The 24,680-nt window shown below is 40.8% G+C and overlaps 1 protein-coding gene and 1 long non-coding RNA gene across 19 annotated transcripts in view; one reads left to right on the forward strand and one right to left on the reverse strand.

Moving 5' to 3' along the window:
- NRCAM (neuronal cell adhesion molecule) overlaps nucleotides 1-24,680 on the forward strand; it is a 318,604-nt gene that overhangs the window by 150,236 nt on the left and 143,688 nt on the right. For all 18 annotated transcript variants that reach the window (XM_082399714.1, XM_082399728.1, XM_082399724.1 and 15 more), the window contains exon 3: nucleotides 7,815-7,889. The gene's annotated coding sequence lies outside the window, so the exon portion shown is untranslated. The remainder of the gene's footprint in view (nucleotides 1-7,814; nucleotides 7,890-24,680) is intronic.
- On the reverse strand, nucleotides 1,079-12,924 carry LOC309632421. Its single transcript, XR_014246909.1, has 2 exons — nucleotides 12,723-12,924; nucleotides 1,079-12,662 (listed from the first exon to the last, which is right to left on the reverse strand). It is a non-coding gene; the product is annotated as an uncharacterized lncRNA (long non-coding RNA).

The following is a 24,680-nucleotide window of genomic DNA, read 5'->3' on the forward strand; positions in this document are numbered from 1 at the left end:
TCCCCCAACTTGGTGTCCATACATTTGTTCTCTATGCTGTGTCTAGTTCTTATAGCTGTGTTTTTTTTATTGTGGTAAAATATATATAACAAAATTTACCATTTTTAAGTGTATAGTTCGGGGGTAATAAGTCCACTCACATTGTTGTATGATCGTCACCATCATCCATCTCCAGAACTTTTTCATCATCCCAGACTGAAACTACCCGTTAAACAATAGCACCCCATACAGCCATGTGGTTTTATAAATTTTTTTTTTGTTTGCCTTAGAATCTTTTCTTCCCATCACTTTCACATGGAAGTTTGATATGTAACATATGTAAAAGTGAACTGCTTTTGCTTCTTGAATAGGGTTGGGTGCCTCTGTTTCATTCTGTATCTTGGTTGGTGGTAACATTATCTGGAGACTGTGTTCCGGGACAAGGATTCCCGGGAGAGATCGGGGTACCAGGGGCCACGCTGGGGGACATCTGCCCACCCATGGGGTGAGAGCTTATCTCGCCCAATTTAACCTGGAATCATCTTGGTTCCCTCCTCCTCCTCACCACCTACTCTGCATACGGGCACGCGCGCGCGCACGCACGCACACATACACACACACACACACACACACACACACACACACACACACACACGGATATCCATTCACAGTCACTCTCCTAAGACCGTGAGCTGCTTAAGGATTGGAGTCATGTCTTACCTGTCTGGGTTCCCAGAGGTCTGTAATATTTGTTGACCGAGTTTGTTTTCCACCATGTGGATGAGAAGCTTTCCCAGTTCTACTTTCTTCTAGGAAGGAAATGTGACAACCTCACAAAGTGGCGTATTTCACTGTCTAACCATCTTTACCACGTTGCTCATGGTGTGGCCCATGACCACATACATCAAAACCCCCTGGGGGTGCCTGTTAGAAAAGTGGATTTCCAGCCTCGCCTACTAAGAGTCAGATTCTCTCAAAAATTCTATTTTCTTTTTTTTTTTCCCAAAATATTTAATTTGCTTTTAATGAGTCAAAGAGATGGTGAATTTTAAAAGCTGAGGTTTTAACCCACTACTTACTATGCTGCTACCATTTAAAAAAAGAAATTTTATTGGAGTATAGTTGATTTAAAATGTTGTGTTAGTTTCAGGTGTACAGCAAAGTGAATCAGTTATACACATACATATATCCACTCCTTTTTAGATTCTTTTCCCATATACGTCATTACAGAGTATTGAGAAGAGTTCCCTGTGCTATACAGTAGGTCCTTATTGTTTATCTATTTTATATATACTAGTGTGTATATGTCAATCCCAATCTCCCAGTTTATCCCTCCCTCCCTTTTCCCCACTGGTAACTATAAGTTTGAAAAACTCTATTTTCAGTCTTCCCTGTGGTCTAGGTACAGTGTTATTTTTTATACCATCACGTAAATCTTCGGTATTTGTTTGGTTTATATTTAGGGAAGTTGAGAAATAGTTTCTCACTATCTGCAATATAAAATTCTTAGGACCTTCCTATATTCATTGACAGTTTAACCAGCCTCCTTTATGCTTTTTCTTCCCTAAACAAAGTAAAACACTGTTACTTTAATTGTCTTTAAGAGGACTTATTTAATATCCTTTAATCACTTTTGCTCTACTGCTCTGCATGGACTAATATTATAAAATTCAATCTACTCCTCTTAGATTATAGACACAGAAAAAGGACCAACGAGGAATAGATTTAATTTAAAGTTTCTGTTGTGTTTATGACATGCTGACACTGATAGAGCAGAGCTAGCTGTTGGAACAATCCCCTAAACTGTAGAAACGTCACTGAATTAGAGTTCCTTTCTAACTCATATCACGGTCCAGTGCTAGTAATGCAGACCATTTGCATGGAGGGAAGGCTCTCTACCTGTCACCCTTCAGGAACCTCCACTGACAGAGGCCAGGCCATGTGACTTCCAAAGTCACATTGAGCATTGACATCCAGCCAACAGTGGAGAGATAAGAGGTGTGGGAAAGACGCACTTGCTTCCTAAACATCTGGGCAAAGAAGTGATACATGTTAGCTCTCTTACGTCTCAAGGTCTTGCCCAGATACAAGGGGAGCTGGAAATATAGACCCCCGGACAGGAGCTTCTCCCTCACAGCCCCTCTACATGACAGAAGGGACAATGGCTCTTTGGTGAACAGCTAGCAGTACTCCCACTGGATCTCTAGGTTTCCACTTCTAGTTATTCCTCCTCTAAAACCATGAAATGTGCCATGTCCTAGGTACCATGAAATGTTCCAATAATGTATGTGTCAGCATGATGGCCAGTGCACTGACAGACGGTAAGATGGCATTTATCCAGCATCAGTGTAATTTGCCCACTGTTTGTTGTTTGCACCAGTTTACAAGGTAGCAGTTGACGTCACTTGAAACACTCAAAAGCTTCTGGGGATGGTCCATCTTCAATCTGTTGAATTTGATTTATCAAGGTACCAGTGGTTTCATTTCTCTGAATGGCAAGGCAGGATGCACATTGGTTCACCTGCAAGTTTCCTATCAGGATGGATCCCTGCCTTGCGCCACCCTGACATTTAAGAGGTCATGGAGCTGGTCCCAAGTCCCAACAAGTTGATTGGTCTTGCAACAGTAGGCTGAACTTGATGCTAAACTTGGGATTAGAAGTCAGGACTCCGTGTCCCCAGAACCCTCGCCAGCCAGGTTGTGGTAGAGGTGGGCCCCTCTGTGTGCCATCTCGTTGAGGTACTAGCTGGAGAACCTGCTTTATTTCAGACCATACTCTCTGCTTTTTGGAATGTATTTTGTTTCATAGGCTGCTGAAATGGGGAGAACCGGCTTTCAAGATGATTTTGGCTTTTTGCCGTGCCAAGCTGAATTAGGCTGCTGGGTGACAGGCATACCCCAGAGAAACCAAAGATAAATGCCAGTTTTAATAGGGTTGTTTATCCTTTTCTCTCCAGTTAATAAGTATGAATGAGCCCCAGATTCAGTCCAAGGATCATGTCAAAAGCAGGAAGTTAAGAAAAAAAAAGAAGAGTTTGGGAGTTAGTCCATGATTTACTACTGAAGTTTTGTTAAGACCAAAGATTAAAAATAACTTGGTAAATTACTATCATTTCCTCATGATAAAAACACAAAACACTTTTACATGCGACATAAATACATAACACTGCAGGTGTATAAATATATCGTTACATGTAAGGTTTTCAGAATTGGTGTTCAGAAAAGTGTTTATCAACTATATTTATTTTTTAAGAGTATAAATAGGAAATAATTGTCACAGTTGAAAACAGAATTGGCTTGAGGAGTCAGATGCTTGATATTTTGATGTAGTCTACCCCGAAGGGTAGATTATCATCACTAAGGCCAGTTTTTAGAAATCAACGTCACAGCAACTAAAGAGTAAGCATTTTTAATGTCCTCACAATTGTGCCAAAGAGTATAAGCTAAATGAGATTTTGAGTGTTTTTGCTCGCTGATACTTTTTCCTAACAGGGTTTGCAAAATAGATGTTTGGTTGTATTGAATGTTGTGGATTCTCATTTGAAAATAAACAAACAAATCCTGCCGAAAATTAATGCCAATCAATAGTTCGATTTATTTTGGCGCTCTTAGGAAGTTTATTATGTTATTTTTCTATGAGCGGCTAAGGCAAGTATTCACTTTCTTGAATTGTAGAAAATTTTTAATATTATACTAATGCACCATTGAATTGTTTTTATTGTAATTGTTTTACTGTGTGTACCATGGCCTTTGGGTTTGTTAGGTTTTTCACCTAGATGTTATTCATCTTTTCTGAAGGCGATTTTTAAATTACATCAGATCTCACCTTGACCTTTTGACTTAGGACTGGGTTTATTTAATAGGATAAGTTGGTTGTACTTTGGTTTAAAAAAATTAATGTTACTTTGTTATTGGAAAAATAACCCTTCGCAATGATGTATTATCCTATGCCATCGACCTAAATGTTTCAGAGTGATGAAAGCCCATTGACACAGTTGTCAAAGCAAGAGTAATGAATGTAGCAAACAAACATTCATTCCCTAGAAATGTTGGCATAATTGCTGACATGGTAATAATTAGTACATAGTCTTTTGGTGGTCTTTGCAAAGGCTTGAGGGTTTACATCATCACAGGGAGGTTAAAAATGAGGCAGTGCCCTTTCAATAATACACATAAGCAAGGATGAAAGCATTTTCCCACACGATGCGTATGGGAAACCATACCTATGCAAAATTACATAATAAGTGTTCTTTTTAGGGTGTTTTGCCCTGAATTGAACTATTCTGAAAACGATTCAAACTTATCAAAAGAACCACATTCCTTTGCCTCCTCTTTAAAATCCATGTTCAAAACATCTTCCATGCCATACCCAGTAGTATTTTCATACCTGCCCCTTTGTGAGACATTATTAGTAAAAAGCATACTTGCCAGAAAGGCATAGAAATGCTAGTGCAGCAGGTGTCGCTGAAAGCAGGAAAGCATAGTCCCGGGGGTGGGGGGGTAGTACCAGCTCAGGGCTGCGGGGACTTCCCACTACCAGCTGCTGAGTTCTCCCCATTTGGCTCCTTCCTGTAGGTTTTGACACCGTGGGCCACCCCTTCCCCCTCTTGACCCTTTCATTTCTGGCCTCTTCAGTGTCTTCCTCTCAGTCTGACCGCTCTTTCTGAGAATTTCCTGCTCCCCTCCAACTGCATCTCAGTAGCGTCCGCAATCCGCGTTTATCCTGTCCTCTCTCAGAAGCCGCAGGAGGAAGTAGAAAAAGCACGAGTTTGGGATTCAGACAGAAGTGGTCTTGTGTTCCAGACGTATGACTTGCCAGTTGTGTGTCGAGGGTCATTAACTTCACCTCTCTGTGCTTCAGTTTCTGCCTCTGTGTCAAAGCAATAATGATGCTTATAGAATTGGTGCATCACCTGTGTGTCTGGGACATAGTGTAGCCTATTACATGTTAGTTCTCTTAGCTCTTCCAGGTAAAAATTACAGTAAAATTAATTTTATTGACCTGTGTCTTTACTGGACTCACTCCCCAATATTTAGCAGTAGCCTCCAGTCAGCTGTGATATAGATTTTCAGCAACAGCTCCCTAGCAATGTGGTGTCGGTGTTTCAGACACACTGAGGGTACCAAATAGGTGGGGTGAAGATGCCTTTAAAGGGCTTAGTTCGGCAAACTCAAGCACTCTCTAAGTTTCTGTTGATTTTACCATACACAGAAATTTGTTTTAGCAGAGCCTTTAAGAAGGTAGGAACAGGCTACCTTTTGAGTAGCGTAACTGTCTTACCAAGATTATTTGGAGATAAAGGATTGTGGTGTATTTTGGCCAGTGGACGCAATAATGCTTACCTTCTGCTCTACCTCTGTGGTACCCAAAGGAGATGCTTGTAGTGAGGACATTGACAAAGCAAGACGAAATACAAAGGAATTAGAAGCTGAGGCCTTGGTCTTCAGTCCCAGTGCAGAGCTCTGTTACTCTAGGCTAGAAGAGGCGACAGGCTCCTTTCCCCTAGGTGAGTAATGACCTGGAAGCAACACCCTCCATTAAGCAGGTCTGATTCCCTTAAGCCCAAACCAGTATCAGACATTAACACTGCAATGTGGAGAGGAAGACTAATCAAGGTCCACCTCCCATAACAGAAAGAAAGGATTCAGGAGGACAGGTTTCCTTAGTGTCAGGCCTGTCATTGGACTACCCCACCTGCCTCAGGTCCCAGGCAGGGCCCGAAGCAAGCCGAGCTGCCCTGGGGGAGAGAGATGCAGAAAGATGGAGAGATGGCTAGGTGGAGGGGAGAGAAACGAGACCCCATCCACATGCTGACCTGATCAAGTTCCACCTCTAAAGGTGTACTCATATATTAGGATAATGAAAAGTCACAAAATCATTCCATTAATAAAATTAGAAGATGATTATTTTTGCAGTAGCATCGCATGTCATGGCCAAATCAATGTTCTTATCCCTACATCAGTGTTCTGTCTGTGTTTCCTGGTTCATCTTGGGGGTGGGCTTTGGGAAGAGCCAGGGGTTTCCCCTAGAAGCCAAGAATCTTGTATGTTGGTGACTGAAACATCCCCAAAGCAGCCTCCCTTTCCAATCTCTATTCTCTTGGACAGTTACACTACTGACAACTGTTCTTTCCTCTTGCCTAATACCCTCAGTAGGCCTGCATTGTTCTCAAGTTCAAGTTCAGACTTGTCAGTTGGTTGGTGCTCAAGGCCCTTTGTACTCTGGTAGCGTATGACCTCAGTAGCCTCCCCTCTTGGCCATATCCCCGGCCTCCCACCATCACTGTGCCTGTAGCTCCATTGCTCTGCTAGTGGGGACATACCACCCACTTGGTCATTGCCGTTCCTTTGTTTCTGCCCTTCCCTCTACTCAGAATGCCCTTTCTACCCACCTGTAAGGTTTAACTCAAGCATTGTGTCCTGTGGAACGCCTTCCTTGATGCCGCCTTGTAGAATCAATTGTTCTTTTGTAGTTTCATAGTATGCTCTATAAATACTGCATTGTATGGTGGTTGGTGGTACTTCTGGTTTTCCCATCAGTGCATGGTCTGAGATCCCTTATGTAGGAAACATGTCTTATTTAATTCCTGTTTTCTTATCTGTATTTATCCAGTCTATTGACAGATACATATGAAATGTTCAATATATTTGGTTGAATTGCTTTTATTGTAGACATAGCTGCAAATCCTTGTAGACTCTTTCCTACACACCTGTAGAGATTTTGTAAGTGGGAACTAAATGACAAGGAAAGAAAACCTCATTTACCCTAAAATTGGTTTTAATTCCATGGGAGAATCACTAACCTCTGCAACATTAACATTTTGTCCTGATAAAATATCATTGCAGCAGATCCAATGAAAATCGATGGAGTGGTTTTACATGTAATTAAGATAAAGCTTTTCGCAACTGAAAACAGAAGATATTTTATAACACGTGCCTAAACTAAAGCATCTGAGATGATGACACATCTTTTTATTTTAGTAATAGAATCATTTTGCAATTCATAGTTGTCTTCATATTTGAGTGCAGCCAGGAATTCCTGAATTGACACTTGTTTCTCTTCTCTGAAAGGTTTTTCAGAGGTTGATAGTATGACTTCTGTTTCCAAAAGCCCAAAGTCCCAAAAGCCACAAATCCTCTTTTAGAAAACCATGGGTGTCCCTGAATTGGTTGTCTAAAAAAAAAAAAAAAAAAAAAAGAGAGAGACCTAATGTACTCAGCTGTGATTGTTTTCCTCCCGGTTTGTGCTGTCCTTTGCTGGCTAATTCTCAGCTGGAATATTTGCAAAGGAAACATTCAGGCTGAGGAGAGGAGACTCGGAGATGGTCACGCTCTGGATTATCCATAGCTGGCCCTTTGTCACAGCCCAGGTGGGTCTTCTCTGCTCTAGGCTGCACCCATCATTTCTTTGTGACCCTCGTTGAAAACTTGGGGCCTTTCAAACAGAGAAGATTTCCTACTTTAGTAAATAAAATACTTCAATAATAATAATAATAATAGTCACACAATATGGAAGTATTTTAGCCACGCTATACACATGCATTACCAAAAAACCCTCTATTTCCATAAACTGAAAAAAGGCACCAGGCGTGACTCTTTTGATTGGGATCCATTAATGGGATGGTCACCAGAGTTTTAGTCACTTCTCTGCTGTCACTTTTGATTGAAACCAGCAGAGATGTGTTTTGGCAAATCTATTCACAATTTGTCTTTCCTTGCAGGGCTCCCCCTGTAATTGAGTTTCCCATCAGGGAGTCAGTTGGAGTTAATGTATGGACAATCTGCTGTGATTGACGACGAATGTCTTAACATTCTCCCCTCTCTTCAACCCACAGAGCAATGCCAAGACTTTTGGTTTAAAGAAGTCAAAGGAAGAACAATCTCTTCAGGTAAGAAGATCTTCTTCAAAGGTAGGAGCTTATCTTCTTAAAAGGTTTAAATTAGTAATTGGTTCAAGAAGGGAATTATACCATAAAATGATGTGTTTATGTAATAGTATCACTATGTTTAATACTGTCCATCCAGAAAGTATGATGAAAGACAGCGAGTAGGGATAATGGTTGCAGAAACATGAATCATACTGCATGTCAGAGAGGATGGATCAAATACACAGGGAAGAAAACCAGCTCTTCACGTCCTTTCATAGTAATAAGATTTTTGTTTTTCTAAATCATGAATCGTATGAAGTTCAGAAAATAGCAGAATAAAAGCATTGCTAGTAAACAATAGGTTTCTGATGGAATTAAAGATTTAAAACGATAAGGAATTATTTGTAAGAAAGTTTTCTTTTTGATTCAATCATCTATCAAAAATCTCCTGAGAACATATTATTCGTCCATGATTTTTCGTGTCTCACCATGAAGTCCAAGTAATACAAAAGTCTGTTTGGAAAGTTTCAGTGTTACTCTGATACATGCTTTCTGCTTTGTAAATCTCTTTCCCACCCTAGTCCGATTTATATCATTTGAATTATCAGCTCTAGAACAGACTCTGCCAGGCCAATGATGCCTTCTCAAAGGCCATTGAACTTGGTGAAAAATATCTTACTTGGCGATCTGGAACACAGTTCAGAGAACTGTATCTCACCCAATAATAGCTTCCTTAAGGAATTTATGAAAGCGTGATTGTTCAGCAGTTAGCTCTCTATCTCATAGGTTTTATTTAACAAGTAAACTCCCATGGAATTTAATTAAGAAAAGAAGATTGTATGCAAGATTTTGAGGTAGTAAAATCTTGCAAGATGTTGTCCCTTGTCCTTGAGAAGTCTGAAATTGATCCATCCATATGTCGTTTTGTATTTTTCATGCCTCTGTTGAATTTGCTTCCGTTATGTTGTACTGAAACTAAGTGTATATGACTAACTAGTTTTTGTGATGTTTCAAAATCCCGCCAGAAATCCCCAGATCAGTAGCCTGGAAACTAAGGAGGCTGCTTTGTGAATCAAATAGCACACGTTTTGTTCTGCTTGGAGAGTTCTCAAAGTGAAAATGATTAAAGACTAGCAACATTGCTGAGTTAGATAATTTTGACCAATACCGAAAGAGCCTGAATTTTGTATGAATGGCTCTTTTAATTGAAAGCTCCCTCGTCAATGTAAAATGACTGATAAAGTTTTGATATACCTAGACATACCTCCTCCAGCAAGTGTCCGTATTTCATAAAATAAATACACCTGCAAGGTGAGGCAATGTGAGAGACCCCTCCATTCTAGCAGGGACGTGAAAGTTTACCTACACTGAACCACAGTTGTTAGGAACTAAGAATTAGTAGTAACAGTGGTGTTAGCACACACTTTCCACATCCTTGGACAGCAATACCATAGAAGTGAGTACCGCTTCCACAAGAGTCTTAGGCAAGCAAAGCTTTTTATTAAAAGAGAGAGTTTGTGCACAAGGAAGAAGGCAGAAAAAAGTGCCAGCTCCCTGAGTAGAAGGGCAAGTTGCTTTTATAACAATAGAGAGGGCTTGTCTCATGATCACTGATAATTTCCAGAAATTGTCAAACTTCTTGATCGGCAGCAGGCGGCTCCGTGGTGGCCGGCAGGAATAGGGAGTACTTCTTTGAGGGGAAAGGAGTGCGGCAGAATTTTGTGCAAGAAAATACCAGAACAGATAAGGATAAAGTTTATAGTTGAGTCTTGTGGCAACTAGGTATACTTGTGAGTGTAACAGAGATAAAGTTCATCTTTTATTGCTGCCAGCCTGGTTTTTGTCTCTGGGACTCAGGCCCCCAGGACCTTTGTTCTTTAGCTTCCAAGGCCTATTTTGCTCAAAGCCGTTCCCTGGTCCTTTTCCAAAATGGCTGTACTCTTGTCTCCCGGTCTCAGTGGTAAGTAAAGTGGCCTACCAATAAAACACCAGCACCAGCAGTAAGTGCTGGCAAGTTCTTCTGTAGATAGCATATTGTGTGATACTCGGGAGAGGTAGGAAGACCGAAAGACCAGGAGCTTATTTGTAAATGGTGGTTTCTAGTGAAAGGGGGAATATACACAAAGACAAGGCAAGCAAAGGGGCCTCTGGGAAGGTGGGCATGGTGCCCTTGTAAGGTGGCAGCAGTGGGGCTCCATCAGGTGATGCCTCAGGGAGTTTTCCTGGCTGGTTGCATTATTTTCTCATCCATTCACTGCATGAGAGAGTTATTTGACTTCAAATCTCTGTCTTCTAGGGCAACAAGTGAAAAAGTTCAATTCTGCCTTTCTCGGTACATTTTCTCAGTGATCTTCTGGGCTGCTCTTTTGTCAGATGACTACAGTGAACTTTTAGTCGTTAGGCTCTAGCAGAGCCACAAAAATATCTCATTTTATCTTCATGGAGGATTTCATCTGGTGGAAACTGAACACTGACTGCCTTCCTGTGTCTTTCCCTTGCCTCACATAGACTCTCTGGAACTTCCTGAAACTCTAAAGCACACTTGTATTCAGAATGTCCTCAGGCTATTCAAGAATTCGGCCTCTGACATTAGAATAGAAAGTGTTTTGGAAACTACTTAGAGTTTTCAGTAGGCTTTTCCACGTTCACTAGTGGGCTGTGGTATCCGAAAGATGTGGGCAGCCAGGGCCAAGGTTTGTGAAGCCTCCCCACACCCCACATCCCTCTGTCTGGAAAGTGCTACCCCTCCCCATGTCCGGTTGCATGTAAAAACTGCGTTCGCATTCATCAGCAGCACTAATGTGTAAGTTCTCTCCAAGGAAAATCTGCCTTCTACCTGACTTGAAAACCTTGAACTGAAATGTAGGGACAGTTAATGGTGGAATTGTTATAAGCAACCAGAGTTGCAGGGGGCACCCCCAGTATCACTCTGAATGCCGGTTTTCTGCTCTGGCTACATTTGTGTAAGTTGCGTCCTGGTTGTAACCATGATGGGTCTGAAGAAGCATCATGCTCGTGCTGTACCTTAAAGCATGTTCCCATTGGGCAAGCTGTAGAAGAGGGAAAATCTGGCAGGTTATTGGAATTATTTAATGATTGTTTTTGGTTGATGATTTCAAAGTTGTTCGTTCCCTTGGACTCGTGGTACTAACTTTTTAAAATGATGCAGATGTCTTAGGAGACTGGTAGTTCTATTCTGAGTAGATAATAGTAAAACTGATAATAGTAAAAGGACTTTCTCTTATGATTAAGTTGATCTGTAAATGTGAATCAATATTTAAACAGTAGTCCAGCTGGCACTACTGTTTTGTATACTATTTGACAGTATAGAGATCTATCAAAATTTTGTCCTACAGGATCATGTTAGGGCTGGTAAGTTTCATTTCATGTTTACTCGACACCGGACAAACCTAGGAGACAAACATCATCCACAAAAGGAATACTTGCCTACGAAACTAGAGGTGAAAAGCTCATCAATAAAAGCAATTACCCTGAAAAAATAAATAAAAGCAATTAACCTGGGAAGCCCAGAACTTCCAAAAACCAAGACAGGGACGTAAATCTAAGCAAAGGGTTTTATACCAGTTAAAATTGGGGTATAGAATCAACTAGAAAACCGGAACAATCTTTTCTGATACTTATTCACTTCCTCCGTCTTCCCCTGACCTATGATGAGGGCAAGCTCCAGCTTTCCACTCAGTGACAGCGTCTCCTGAAACATTACTGAGCTTGGACAGTCCCCTCCCCTGTGGTGCCGGCAAACTTCTTCGTGGAATGACAGCTCACTACCAAAGAGCAGCATTCCTGGAAGCCGAATGAGAGGGGATGTAGGTTCTTTCCTTCCATCCCGGGGTACTGCTCAGTTTTCCATTTCTGTATGGAGTCTGAGTAACACCCTGTGACCTGGAGTCGGATGGAAGCATATGAAATCCCATGGACAGTGTTTCTGTAGGGAGGTTGAGTTATAATACACTTCCCGATCTTTATCTCTGAGTCATCACGGCGTCCATGATTGAGGTGCCTCTATGGACCAAGTCCCTTCTGCCTCTTGCATCCTGTCCTCGTGATTCTTATGAGACACAACCATTTTGCTCTGGAAATCCGCCCTATCTGCCTCCCACTGCTGCGGGCTGCTCAGTTTGGTAGTTGTCTCAGGAAGAGCTGTGGAAAGGCGTCTGAAGAAAGACATCAGCATCCTCTGTTGGGAGATAGTGGGAGGTGGGTGAGAGAGTGATGGGAAGGGTGGCATTGTGGCCTGTGGCAGTAGCAATCAGTGCTAGTAGTCAGTAGAAGGAATTCTGCAACTTGCATGCGTCCCTCCCCTCTCCTCCCACTGTGGTCCAGTGGGGAGAAATATCTGTTTTGGAACTAGAAGGAGAACATTGCCTGAGTCACTCCAGTACTGGAAATGTGTAGCGACTTAGCATTTATACACCAAAGGGCTGATGCGATTATCATTACAACAGGTACTTACTGGATCAGATTTGTTTTCCCTGCTGCACTTTTGGCTTGCAGCTTTTCAATGGTTTCTAGGTCATCAGAATTAGAGCTGGTGACGAGATAAGGCTAGATCAGGGGAACACGAACTTTAATGTGGGGGGGGCTCACCGAAGGGCTGGAATTGTGCCACCAGAGAGGGGAGCCACTGCCCTGTGACCTTGGCTCCCAGCAGTAAAACCGCTACTGAAATAACTCTGCCCCTGGGAGCACGTTTATTCAAAATGATCATAGTAAAGGGCATCCCTTGTTCATTCCGAATTATGATCTTTACGTTCAGCATTCTCATGATCAAATCAATATTTTGCTCACCCTGACCTACTGAGTGAGAATTTTGCTCACCCTAACCTACTGAGTGAGAATTTTGCTCACCCTGACCTACTGAGTGAGATGCTCTGAGTGTTAACAGTACTGGAAAGCCTTAAATGCTCAGGTCCACACAACTCTGAACACACAAAGGTAAGTTTGTGTGCCCAGGTTCTGAAGGTGCTTTATCAGATCCCTTCCTCCCAGCATCTGGACATTTCATCCGGGGCTGCTTCTGGAGGGAGTCAAATCCTGGCAGGACCGTTATCTAGGGAACTACCCAGGAGGAAAATGGCAGGACCGTTATCCAGGGAACTACCCAGGAGGAAAATGAAGCCCAGTGTGGAGCAGGAGGCCAGGCCCAGGCCCCTGCTGGGAATGCAGTGTTTTGCCGTCACATCTGAGTGCAGACACAGATGCTTGGACTTTTTTTTTTTTTTTTTTTACTTTGCTTTGTTGTGTTTTATTTTGTCTTTCGTGACAGCAATTCGTTTTGTAAGGCAAAGAAAAAAAAAAAGCTCTTGGAAGGATTCAAGTGTTCATATCTGCAGAAGGCATTTCTCCAGCTTTTGTCAAACTTAGCTGGTCTGTAAAGCGTCTTTGTTTCTGGTTGACTGTTGCAAAAAGCAAGTCCATAAACTAGCACGCATCCAGGAGAGAATGATTTCTATTGAACGAGTCGAGTGGGATGTGGTGCATGGGGCCAGTCCTGAAAAGGGTTTTGTTTCTTGCAGCATGGTGGAAATTCACGTTCATATTGCTGCTGTGCGTTTGTTAGCATGCGCGGTTAAACAATGGGGCATGCCAGCCGACTCGGCGGTGTTGATTAATGCATTCCTTGAACGTGTTGATTAATGTGTTCCTGCGATGCCTCCTCAAGCCAAGGCTGCACCTGAGGTGTGCCGGATGTGCCGTCTCACCGGCTGTGTGTCGCTTACATGGGCCCATTTGCACATGGGTCTTCCGGGTGTATATTTCACACCAGCGCCTTTGTAAATAAAACCGCAGATCTAGGAGATTTTTTACAGGAATATTCTCCTCTGGCAGAAGTGTTCTATGTTAAATCTAGCAGGAACTCTATAAAACTGTGAGACTTATAGAAGGAATGGTCTTCCAGCTAAACGTAAACCCTTGATGCCATCTGTCTGTCCTATGGGCGATCCTGCCCTGACTTTCATTTTTGTTCTCAAAGTTTTCGTAAAGAAAAAAAGAGCAGAAAATACCTATGGAGTGCAATTTTCACTTGAATAATACAGGAAGAGTTATGCACAGGGCCTGCCCGTTAGATATTTGGTGAACTTGGCATCTCAATTTTGGAAATCCACTCTTCCCAGAGGCAGGGATTGCCATCAACCAGGCCAGGGTAATTCTGTTTCCAGTCAGCTTCATTCAGGGTTGTGACGTTTCTTGCTGTATTATGAATTCCCATTAAACCACTTTTTTTTTCATAGCTTGTTTCCAAAAAGGCTCATTTTGATGGGGTTCTGCTTGGCTGACGGTTTGAAAAAGATTTGTGTTTGAGAGTTTTTATTTGTTTAGTATCTTATACTTGTTATTTGAGACATAAGAATTCTACCGCTACTTTTAAAACTTCCTGACCCCAAAATTCTCAGCAAGATGGCAAAAATGATGAGAAAGCCATGTTCTAAAATGGTGAGAGAAGGTTTGAGCATCAGAGAAGTGATTCAGCAGTGCCGGCGTGATGGTGTTAACCACTGCGTCTTGAGGTTCCAACTATAACATTTTAACAAAGGAAAGGTTATTTAGAAAAAATAATTTTTTTTCTAAAAAAAAGTGAACAAGTTCATTCTGAACAAGAAGGAATTTTTATACATTAGAGAATTCATGTATGGAACTATTATATATAGAAGTAGTGGCGTCACCAATATCCTATTTAATAATTGGCATGAAATTAATGGTGAAGGATGACATTCTGATATTTTCAAGAATAGGACTTGAATGAAGATTCTTTATTCCATTTAGACTTAGCAGTGACAAGACCATTCAAAGGTCTACTTTGGAAGGTTCATAGAATACATGACTTCTGTTATTTGATTAATGACATCTAACCCCCAATTTACTATTAGTTTAAAATGCTTAGTTATGTCTGCCTTACAAGGAATATTTGTGGAAAAATAGTAAAATATTTAAGTACTTCCTTGGCAGGCATACATAAGCTTCTCTCTTGGAACTCAAGGTACACAAAATACTTGTTTAAGTCATTATAATACATATTTGATGTGGAAGACATATTTGGGGAAACTCATCTTATTTGATTTTCAGAGAACCTCTAATTATATGGTATGTTTAGAAGAGAAATGCACCAAAATAACTGCCTAAGAGGGAGTTCACATTTGTGATTAGACATGCGTTTTCCTGGTTAGCTTGAATTCTACAAGAATTGAAGGGGTAAACAAAGAGAAGCAGCGAACATGATTAATCCATTTTTCTGCAAAGCTCTTGAAACAGTACTGAATAAAAGCCTTGCTGACAGACGCTGTTAGCCTGGTGAAGGAAAGGCCGTAGGAACAGGTTATGAAAAGAGAGGATGGAAGACAGAGAACAATCCACATGGAGAAGGGGCACAGAGAAAATGGTTCCTGTCAATTTCTATTGTACTTATTTTTTTTGTCAGTAAGCACAGAGAACGTGGCGTTAATGTAGTTTCCTAAATGGCTTTGTTTCCTGGGGCAAAAAAAAAAAAAAAATCTGAGAAATAGAAAGAATTTGACAAATATAACTAGACACAGCTACCATATTCAAATTATTCAAATGAGCTGAAAAATATATCAGTCTAAGTTCAAAGTATCTGTAAAATATTTCTTCATTATGTAATATTTTCCTCTTATAGAGAATCCAACTATAGATATGCTTTAATATTTAAAAAAGGTTTTCAAATTGATTTCTTGTGCAAAATAATAAAAAGCTTTCTTACCTAGAGGAGTAGGAAAAAATAAGTACGTCTTAGACAGCCTCTGGCACCATCCTGGGTACTGAGTTCATGCTCTGTAAATATTTGTTGAGTTGAAATGAATACTTGTTATATACCAAAACCAGAAGTCATCCCTAGAGAGAACTTTCCCCCGAATTTTCTCTCTGGGTCTTTCCGTTTGTTGCTGATGGTTGTTGGCTACCCAGAGCAGCTTTATGGTAAATACATGAAATAAAATTTTCATTTTCCTGAAAACAAACCTTTGGACACTAGGATTTTTCTTCTGTAGAGCAACCCCCAAGTTTAGTGAGGAAGTAGATTTCAAATATCTGTCTTATAATGGACTTGCTGATTCTGTCCAAATTATTTTTATTACTGAATTGTAGCTGCCTTGATTCAATACATACAGGAGGAGCATGCAAAGATCTTTGCATAAAGGGGAAACAATTGAAAGACTTTCTTTTATAAAACAGATTTTCCTCAACTGAGAGACAAACATAGCTCTGCACAAGTAGGGTGTTGAATCACCACTGAATGACTTATGGGACCATTGCCCATACTTGAGCCTAGAATCTCACCAATATTTCACCAATAAATCAAAGTTTATTTTGGAGTTATTTGGGTTTCATTAATACAAATAAGATACTAACCTATAGGACCTACATATAGTGCCTGTAGGATGACCATCTTCATTATTAAACATTACTGATTGCTTCTTGTGTATAGGGAGCTATGAGAAGTTCTGATAATGCAGTCTGCATTATAAGATATGGCTCTGGCCCTTCTGTGACTCACAGTCTTTAGTTACATACATATAAATCAACCGTTCACCTACACATGTATGTACTAGGTCTACGCGTAAAAAGAAAGCACAGAGTAGGCATTACTGACTGTTAAATGTGTGGGACAGGCTGAAAGTGCCCTGGGAGTTCAGAGGAGTGGTGACCACTACATACTGGGAGGCTAACAGAGGTTTATGACCACTTTGAACTTGAACTGATCATTGAAGGAAGAATGGTTCTAAAACTAGTTCAGAAAAACTAACTTGAAAAGAGTAGATGTTACAGTGGGGGAATGGCAGCCTTGAGGGGGATGGTAGATAACCATGGTATTTACATCGCCAAAGGACAAAATAAGTAGACCAATTTAAAGCAGAAGGTAGACCTAAGATGTGGTTGAAAGTGGCTTTGGAGAGCTGTTTGTTCCTTTCTTCCTTTTTTTCATGAATGAATAAACGTTTATTCATTTGTCCATGAGCTACTGTGTTTCAGACACCCTCAAAGAGTAACAGGCAGGCTATACTATACATGACAGGTATATAGCACAGTTATTGCAATATGGTGTAATTAGTCCTGAAAAGGTAAAAATAATACATACATATATATATATTTATGTGTGTGTATATGTACATATAAAGGGATATGGTGATACAGAGGCAAATGTGACAACTCTGCATGGTGGCATCAGGAAAATCCTTGAGAAGGAACATGAGACGTGAGTAGGCATCTTCTGGGCAGATGTAGAGAGGGACATTCCAGGGAGAGCAGATACCACTAGAAGCCTGGCGGTGGGTACACTTGGAGAGCTTGGTATGGTTGAAGGTGGAGGAACTGGAGGTGCCGTGAAGGCGGGTTGGAGCCAGGAGTTTGGGGTAGGTTGTGGGATTCCACTTCAGGATTTTGAGTAAGGGAGTCACATGATTAGATCTGAGTTTAGAACAAGTACTCTGTCAACTGTATGTAGAATAGATGGGTGAGACTGGAAGCCGTAAACCAGTAAGAGGTGAGAAATGAGAAGAAGCAAGAGAGCCTGACCTAGGATCCTAGCAGAGGGGACCATTTACAGTGTATTTGAGTGGACCTATATGCCACTCAGCAAAGGAACAAAGAATGAGGGAAAGCAAGTCCTGACCTTAGGCTTTAGAGACTGGGTGGATGGTGGTGCTACTGACCGGAATAGAAAATGCAGAAGGGCTGCTTTTGAGAGGAAGAGGGAAGATTCCGTCATGATTATATTGCATCTGAAATATGTCTGATGGTGAATATACTGTACTGAGTTTGACTTATGTTCAGTTATGAACCTGTTAAGTTCACGAGTGAGAAGTAAGGTGTGCCCACCATTGTTTCGAGAAGGTTAATTTGGCATCGGTGTTTTAGGAAAATGAAAGCACATTGAAGATGAGGAAAGCTGTTAGGAAACTCTCTGTATAGATGCATGAGAACCGAGATCCCCAAACAAGGAGAGAGGCTGCAGGCATGGTGAGTGGAGATGCCAGAGAACAGCAGATGCTGGAGAATGGCAGCCCCTCGCCTTTCATGGTTTGGGTTAAATTTAGCGGAGCTTTTGTCGCACAATTCCATGAGTACCATCCTAGTTGAGCCATCTCTGCCTTAGGTGAGCCCTGTCCCTGGAACTCAGACAACTGGGTTGGCAGCAGTGATACCTGGTCCTCCCAGGCTGTCCTCAGAATGAGTACACTTTGCTTGAAGAAGGGGGCCGGTTACCCATGGACCGCATGTGAGGAGAATTAACGCCATCAATCATCTTCAGGAGAACAACTGGCTGTAGAAACCACAAGGTCAAAAACTCTTATTAACCGAGCGACCTAGAATGTATACAACTCAGACTGAAAGGACTTTCTCAAAGAATGATCTGAATAAAGAAAATTTTGCCAAGGGCAAAAATGAAGGAAAGCAAGTACATAGCATTCCCCAGGGTCACTGGAAACAGTTCTTGAAGCAATAACATGGGACAATTTGTCATTATTACTAAGCACACAAATTTGAGTCCAATGTCAGGGAAAAGAGCTCCATTGTTTTGTTTCTGTTGTTATGTTCATGGTGGGGTTTTTTTTTGTTTTTTTTTTGTCCTGTGATAACTATTTGGAAAGGGTGACCAGTTAGATACATGCCAAATGACTGAGGTGGTATTTCCATGAAACGTTTCCATTTTAATAATTCTTTCAGATTTCTAGATGAAAGACAGTTTAACCCTGGGGCATATGCTAAGATGAATCACACGTCTCAGAAAGTGATACGTTGGCTGCAGAGGGAATTCATGTGTACTTTTGGACACATTCTGGCATAATTAATGCCCCAAATCATAATTTTAAATGCCTAAATCATAATTTATATTCATACATTTTTCATTTTGAACTTCTAGGTATTTCTTGATCAAAACTCATACCGCTGTCCATTGATCGTCCATTCAGCCAATCAAATGGAAAAGAACTGTAGTTTTTTAAAAAATAGAAAAATGATCTAATTTCCCTTCTACTTCTCATGTGCATAGGATAAGCAGAAAAAAATCCCAGATCTGACTTGGTACTCCTTTCATTTATCCCAGAGACATGGGATGGGCTAGTAAGTGGCCATGTGTTCATGCCGCAGGGGCACCCTGCTTGTTTCCTTCTGTAGCTCAACCGGTCCTGTCCTTTTGTTGCTAATAACCTCCCAGGTGCCTGGTACCAATTCTTCCCTAGTTCTAATAAATTAGAAAAGCAAATGAAGAAATTCTAGATTGTAAAGCCGGATCTGATGCAAATTTTGCCTGGTCCCTTTATATTAACTTCTGTTTCCTCCTGGCCTGTGTGCCTCAACCAGGGAAGACTCTTGCCGTTCTTCTCTGGGGTGTTCGTTTGCCCCCTTTCTGTTTCACTGTCGCTCCTTGTTTAGCACAGCATGGAGCTAAGTCATGTTCTCCAAGGATCTCATCTTACCCAGGGCTGCATTTGTCCTTTGCTTCTGGGTTTTGTTGGCATATATGTATGACATGAGGGCCTTTATGGAAAATAGCTGTTTACTGTAAAAATAACATCTGGGAGCCTCTCTGGCTGTATTCCATAAAGACAAGTTAGTTTAATTTCATATAACATATTTTAATGTCTTCCCAATGGTGATGGCACTGCCTCAATATTTAATAAGGTAAAATTAACAGTGTTACAGTAACAACTGAGAATAATCAAAATATGCCCTAAGCAGTATTTTTTATATCAACTTTCTTTCTTTATTCCTTCCTCCCTCCTTCCTTCCCTCCCTTCCTTTTCTTTCTTTCCTTCTTTCTTTCTTCTTTCTTTCTTTCTTTCTTTCTTTCTTTCTTTCTTTCTTTCTTTCTTTCTTTCTTTCTTTTCTTTCTTTCTTTCTTTTCTTTCTTTCTTTTCTTTCTGTTCATGCTCATAAAAAAGCCAACAGAAGTTTTGGGAAGGATTAAATTTGTATGTAGACAGTAATAACGTAATAGTGGAATTGAATATTCCCAGTGATACCTATTCTAAAAACCATTATGTCCTACTATTAATAATAGTCACCATTTAGGAAGCTTATTCAGTGCTAGACATGTTGTAAGCACTTTACATGTTTTATCTCATGTTGTCCTCACAGTAACCTGTTATTATCCTCATTTTATAGATAAAAAAACTGAGGTACAGGGTTAAATACATTGCCCATGGACACACAGCTAGTAAATGGTAGAACAGGGGTTCAAAAACCAAGTGAGTCTAATTCCAGCGCCTGTGTGCTTCACCACCACACCTCTGCTTGGGCAAGAGAGGTGCCCACCAGAATGCTTGATTAGTTAATAAGGGACGCCCTTGGCCTTGGGAGTTCTGGTCACTGTGCTGTGTGTTCATGACAAATAAGGCCTCATAGGGAAGTCAAAGCTATTACCCTCCTGCCCATTCCATCAAATAATAAATCTAAAGGCTGTCAAGGTTGTTACACTGCACCTGTGGTGCTAAATATCCCTCCCATGTTCATGCATGTTGTGTAGAATAAGTGGGTGCTACAGAAAGAAAAAAATTCTAGGCCAAACAATATAATATGGTTAGGGATGCTTGCCTGCTTCAAGGTAGTATTACAGTAGTTTTGGCCATTCTTCTCTCTTGTGAGGCTGATTCTATCTGAAAAAGAAGTTCTTGGAATTTTAGTGTCAGTGTGGTTTGCTCACAGCTGACATTTGTCCACATGAATAAAAATAGTCATAATTAACACTTGTTCTTTGTACCTTGTCACCACTCCCCATCCAGCCTCTTCCCTCCCAGAGCTCTTCCACAGGAACCCAAGCCGTGTCTTATCCACACAGGATTTTGAAGGCACCTAGTTCTACCGCTTCTCCGAAATGACCTGGCCAGTGCTTTAGATGTGATTTCCCACTCTTCTCCCTGCCCCCTTCCCATCCTAACCCAGTGTTTGTGTTTTAATAGAAGGACCTGGAAAATAGCTTGGAGATATAGAAGAAGGAACAATTAAATCTTATCATTAGATTCAAGTAGTAAAATTCCAGGCAGAGGGTTTATCCTTTTTGGCCAGAAGAGCCCTGCCCCACAAATTCTGAAATCAACACACAGTAAAACTATCTACTCATAAATCTCCCACCCACTTAGATTATAGTTATTTCAGTGGTGCCTTTTAGAGAATGATCATGATAAATACATACTTTTTTGTCTAAATATGACCATTAGTAATAAAGTATGGCTAGTTTGGGATTAACATATACACACCACTGTATATAAAATAGATAATCATCAAGGACCTACTGTGTAGCACAGGGAACTATACTCAATATTTTGTAATAACCTATAAGGGAAAGGAATCTGAAAAAGAATATATATATGTATAACTGAATCACTTTGTACACCTGAGACTAACACAACATTGAAAATCAACTACACTTCAATCAAAAAAGAAAAAGATTTTTAAAAAAGTAATAAAGTATGGCTTTACAACCTGCATTTTATTTAAATTTGTATTTAGTTTTTAAAATTATCTCATTGTCAAATATTTCATTCTAGAGAATACTTAGTTTTTTTTATCCTAATTAAGTTTGTGCAAAGCCCAAACTCTTACCCTGACTTCACTTTTATTCCTCTCCCCCGACTCTGCTCTCCGTACATTGGCCCCTTTGCTGTTGCTTCAACAAGCCAGCCTTGAACAAAGGCCACCTCAGGGCCTTTGCACAGTAGTTCCCTCTGTCTAGAACACTCTTCCTGCATATGTGCCCATAGCTTGCTCCCTCTCCTTCAGGTCTTTGCTTAAATATCACTTTCTGGAGAGCCATTTCCTGATCCTGTGGTAAGCAAGTGTACCTGTGTGTATGCACACACACACATGCACACACACATGCACACATGCACACACACGCATACACACATGCACACACACACACACACCTGGGAACCCCTATCTCCCTCTCTAGTTTTATTTTTTCCTCCATAGTACTTACCTTATAAACTATATAATTTACTGTTTATTTTATTATCTGTCTCCCTTCACTAGAACATAAGGTCCATGAGAGCAAAAACTTTTGTCTGTTGGGTTCATTAATATACCCCAGCACCAAGAATACTGCCTGGCATGTAGTAGGTGCTTAATTTGCTCAGTGAATGAATTAATGAATGCAGTCTTAATGAAAGTTTAAAGTTCCAGCCCTTTGTCAGATAATGTCATTAGCTGAAGAAATTCCACCTCATTTTTGTGTCACACTCTGATTTCCCAAGGTTCCACAATGTCACGGTTTAGTGCTCGGCTCACTCACAAATTCTGCTCGCAAGAGGAGAGGGTATTGTGGCTTTCCATTGTTAAACGCAGAGGTGGAGTTGGAAAACAATCAAAAGAAATGTTCCTCTCATTTATTTGGAGCACAAGAACAAATCTAGCATTTGTTTTTGAGAGAACAAATGTTCTTCGCAAAGAATAGAAACTGTTCCCCAAATCTTTGAAGTATGTCACTGATCCTTTAGCCAGTAGCCGAAGAAGCAAGTATCCTAGTGACAAACATGGGCTTTGTTGGGATGAAAGCGAATCATAAGTTTACAAAAACTGATTGGGCATTTGGCTTGTGACTAATGCCTGGCAGAGACACAGAGGAGGCCCTTCACTGGCCCAGCCACATATATTTTAAGTAAAGACCCTTGTCCTCAAAGAAATGTGATTTTTTTTGCCTAGTGTTCTCTTTTGGATTAAAATAACGCATTGCTTGAGATATAAATAACATTAAGAATTGTGCCAAAGTCACAGCAGTTTCTCTAATGGTAGAGGGAAACAGATTACTTGGGGAGAGGGATTATCATTATTTACTTTTTAGTGTTTTTTTTTTTCAGTAATTCATTTAATTTGCTAACTGTAAAACCACCATAAGAATCAGAACAGTGTTCCTAATGGTCTCCCAATTGCTGTTTCTGTGATTTGTGGTACAAACATTGAAGTCACTGTGTTTCCTATCAATGCAATAAAAAATCTTCATCACCTCCCAGGCCTGCCCTGGATGCTGCATTGATGGAGTGATTTCCGGATGCTGGGAGTCTCCCATAATCCCCCTCTCGCTTAAAAGCATTTCCCAGCCTACTGGCTAATACCTAAATTTCTCCTGCTAGAGTTTGGTTTCCTTAATTTGCTGCTATATTTATTGAGCTGTACTGCTTCAGTCACATATCAGACACAGGATTAGTGTCCTGAGTCACCTGTATACGCTCCCATAAGCTGGGGACTTTAAGCTTTGATCCCTGCCAAAATGAAACCTCCGAGGTCTCATCTGTGTGTAATACTTAAGTGGTTCCACGTTTTAGCTCTTTCTTGGGAAAGATATCAGGATACTGAATACCTGGAAGGAGAGAGAAAGGTTAGCACCTGTGTAAGAAAAGGTACGTAACTGGAAGGTACAAGAGAGAAACTTTCCCAGCTCTAAGATTTTACGGAGGCCCAGCCTTATCCATTGGTTACAGGGATAAAAGGATGCCAGTTGCTTGAAAACCCATGGTTCCCTGAGTAGGCATCTTGTTTTTTCCATCCTCTCTAAGACCTTGAAGTATGTCAAAGACTATCACGCAGAACTGCTAATTTCCACCAATAACCCTGTGAAACAGAAGTAACTGTTGCTTTTTGCAAACCACCTCTAGGAAGCCTACACTAGCTCCATGCTTTCCTTCAGCGGGTTCAGTGGAGCCCTGTTCAAACAGAGTGATGTGCAGAATCCCAGGACATAAAAAGAGAAGAGCTAAGCTGCTCCAGATCCCCTCCCGTGAGCCTCTCCTCAGTGCCCTGAAGAGGCTGTGTCCCATGATGCTGTCCCCTGGCGCAGGACGCGACCACAGTGGCACTTGGGTGGTTGTCACGTGCTGTTCTCCATCCATGGAAATGGGCAGTTTAGGGTTGTTTTCAAGTGCACAGACTCAGAAGTCAGACGATCTAATCAGACACCGTGAGTCCTGGCTGTGTCAGTATCAAGTAAAACGGAGAAGCAACTTAACCGCTATGGGCCTTACTTTCCTCATCTGCAAAGTGGGAAAACATCCCATAGTTTAGGAAAGAAGTACCAGGTTCAGAGTAAGCCCTCAGCAGAGAGTAGTTGCTGTTTTAAAAATAAACAAAACTCAATCCCAAATTAGGAGTTTGGGATCAACCTATACACACCACTATATATAAAATAGGTAAACAACAAGGACCTACATATATATATATGTGCTATATATAGTATAGCACAGGGAACTATACTCAGTATTTTATAATTACCTATAATGGAAAAGAATCTGAAAATATATATATATATAACCGAATCACTTTGCTGTATACTTGAAAATAACACAACATTGTAAATTAACTATATTTCAATTGAAAAAAAAACACACCTCAGTCCCAAATGATGTAGAATTCTTCAATGTTTGGGGAGAGAAAAGCGAAATTAGTAGATCTAAGACCTAGAGGGGTGGGATAGGGAGGGTGGGAGGGAGACACAAGAGGGAGGAGATATGGGGATATATGTATAGGTATAGCTGATTCACTTTGTTATACAGCAGAAACTAACACACCATTGTAAAGCAATTATACTCCAATAAAGATGTTAAAAAAAAAAAAGGGATGAAAAATGTGAGTGTTTAGCAATCATCTAATCACTTTTCTCCCTCTCAACCTCTGTTGTAATGGCTCGTTCTGTCCCAAATTATATATGGGTAGTGATTGTGGCCCTTGTTTGCTATAGACAAAAGATTTTTTTCTGTATGATGATGCAGATGTGGATTTCAGGGGTGCTAATGTTGTAATGAGCCAGAAGTTAATGAACAGGAAACTGAACAAGAATGGGGCAGACCACTTGGCACCAGAGATGGC

This window comes from Balaenoptera borealis (genome assembly GCF_965194805.1).
Source record: "Balaenoptera borealis genome assembly, chromosome: 7".
NCBI classification, from domain to species: Eukaryota; Metazoa; Chordata; class Mammalia; order Artiodactyla; family Balaenopteridae; genus Balaenoptera; species Balaenoptera borealis.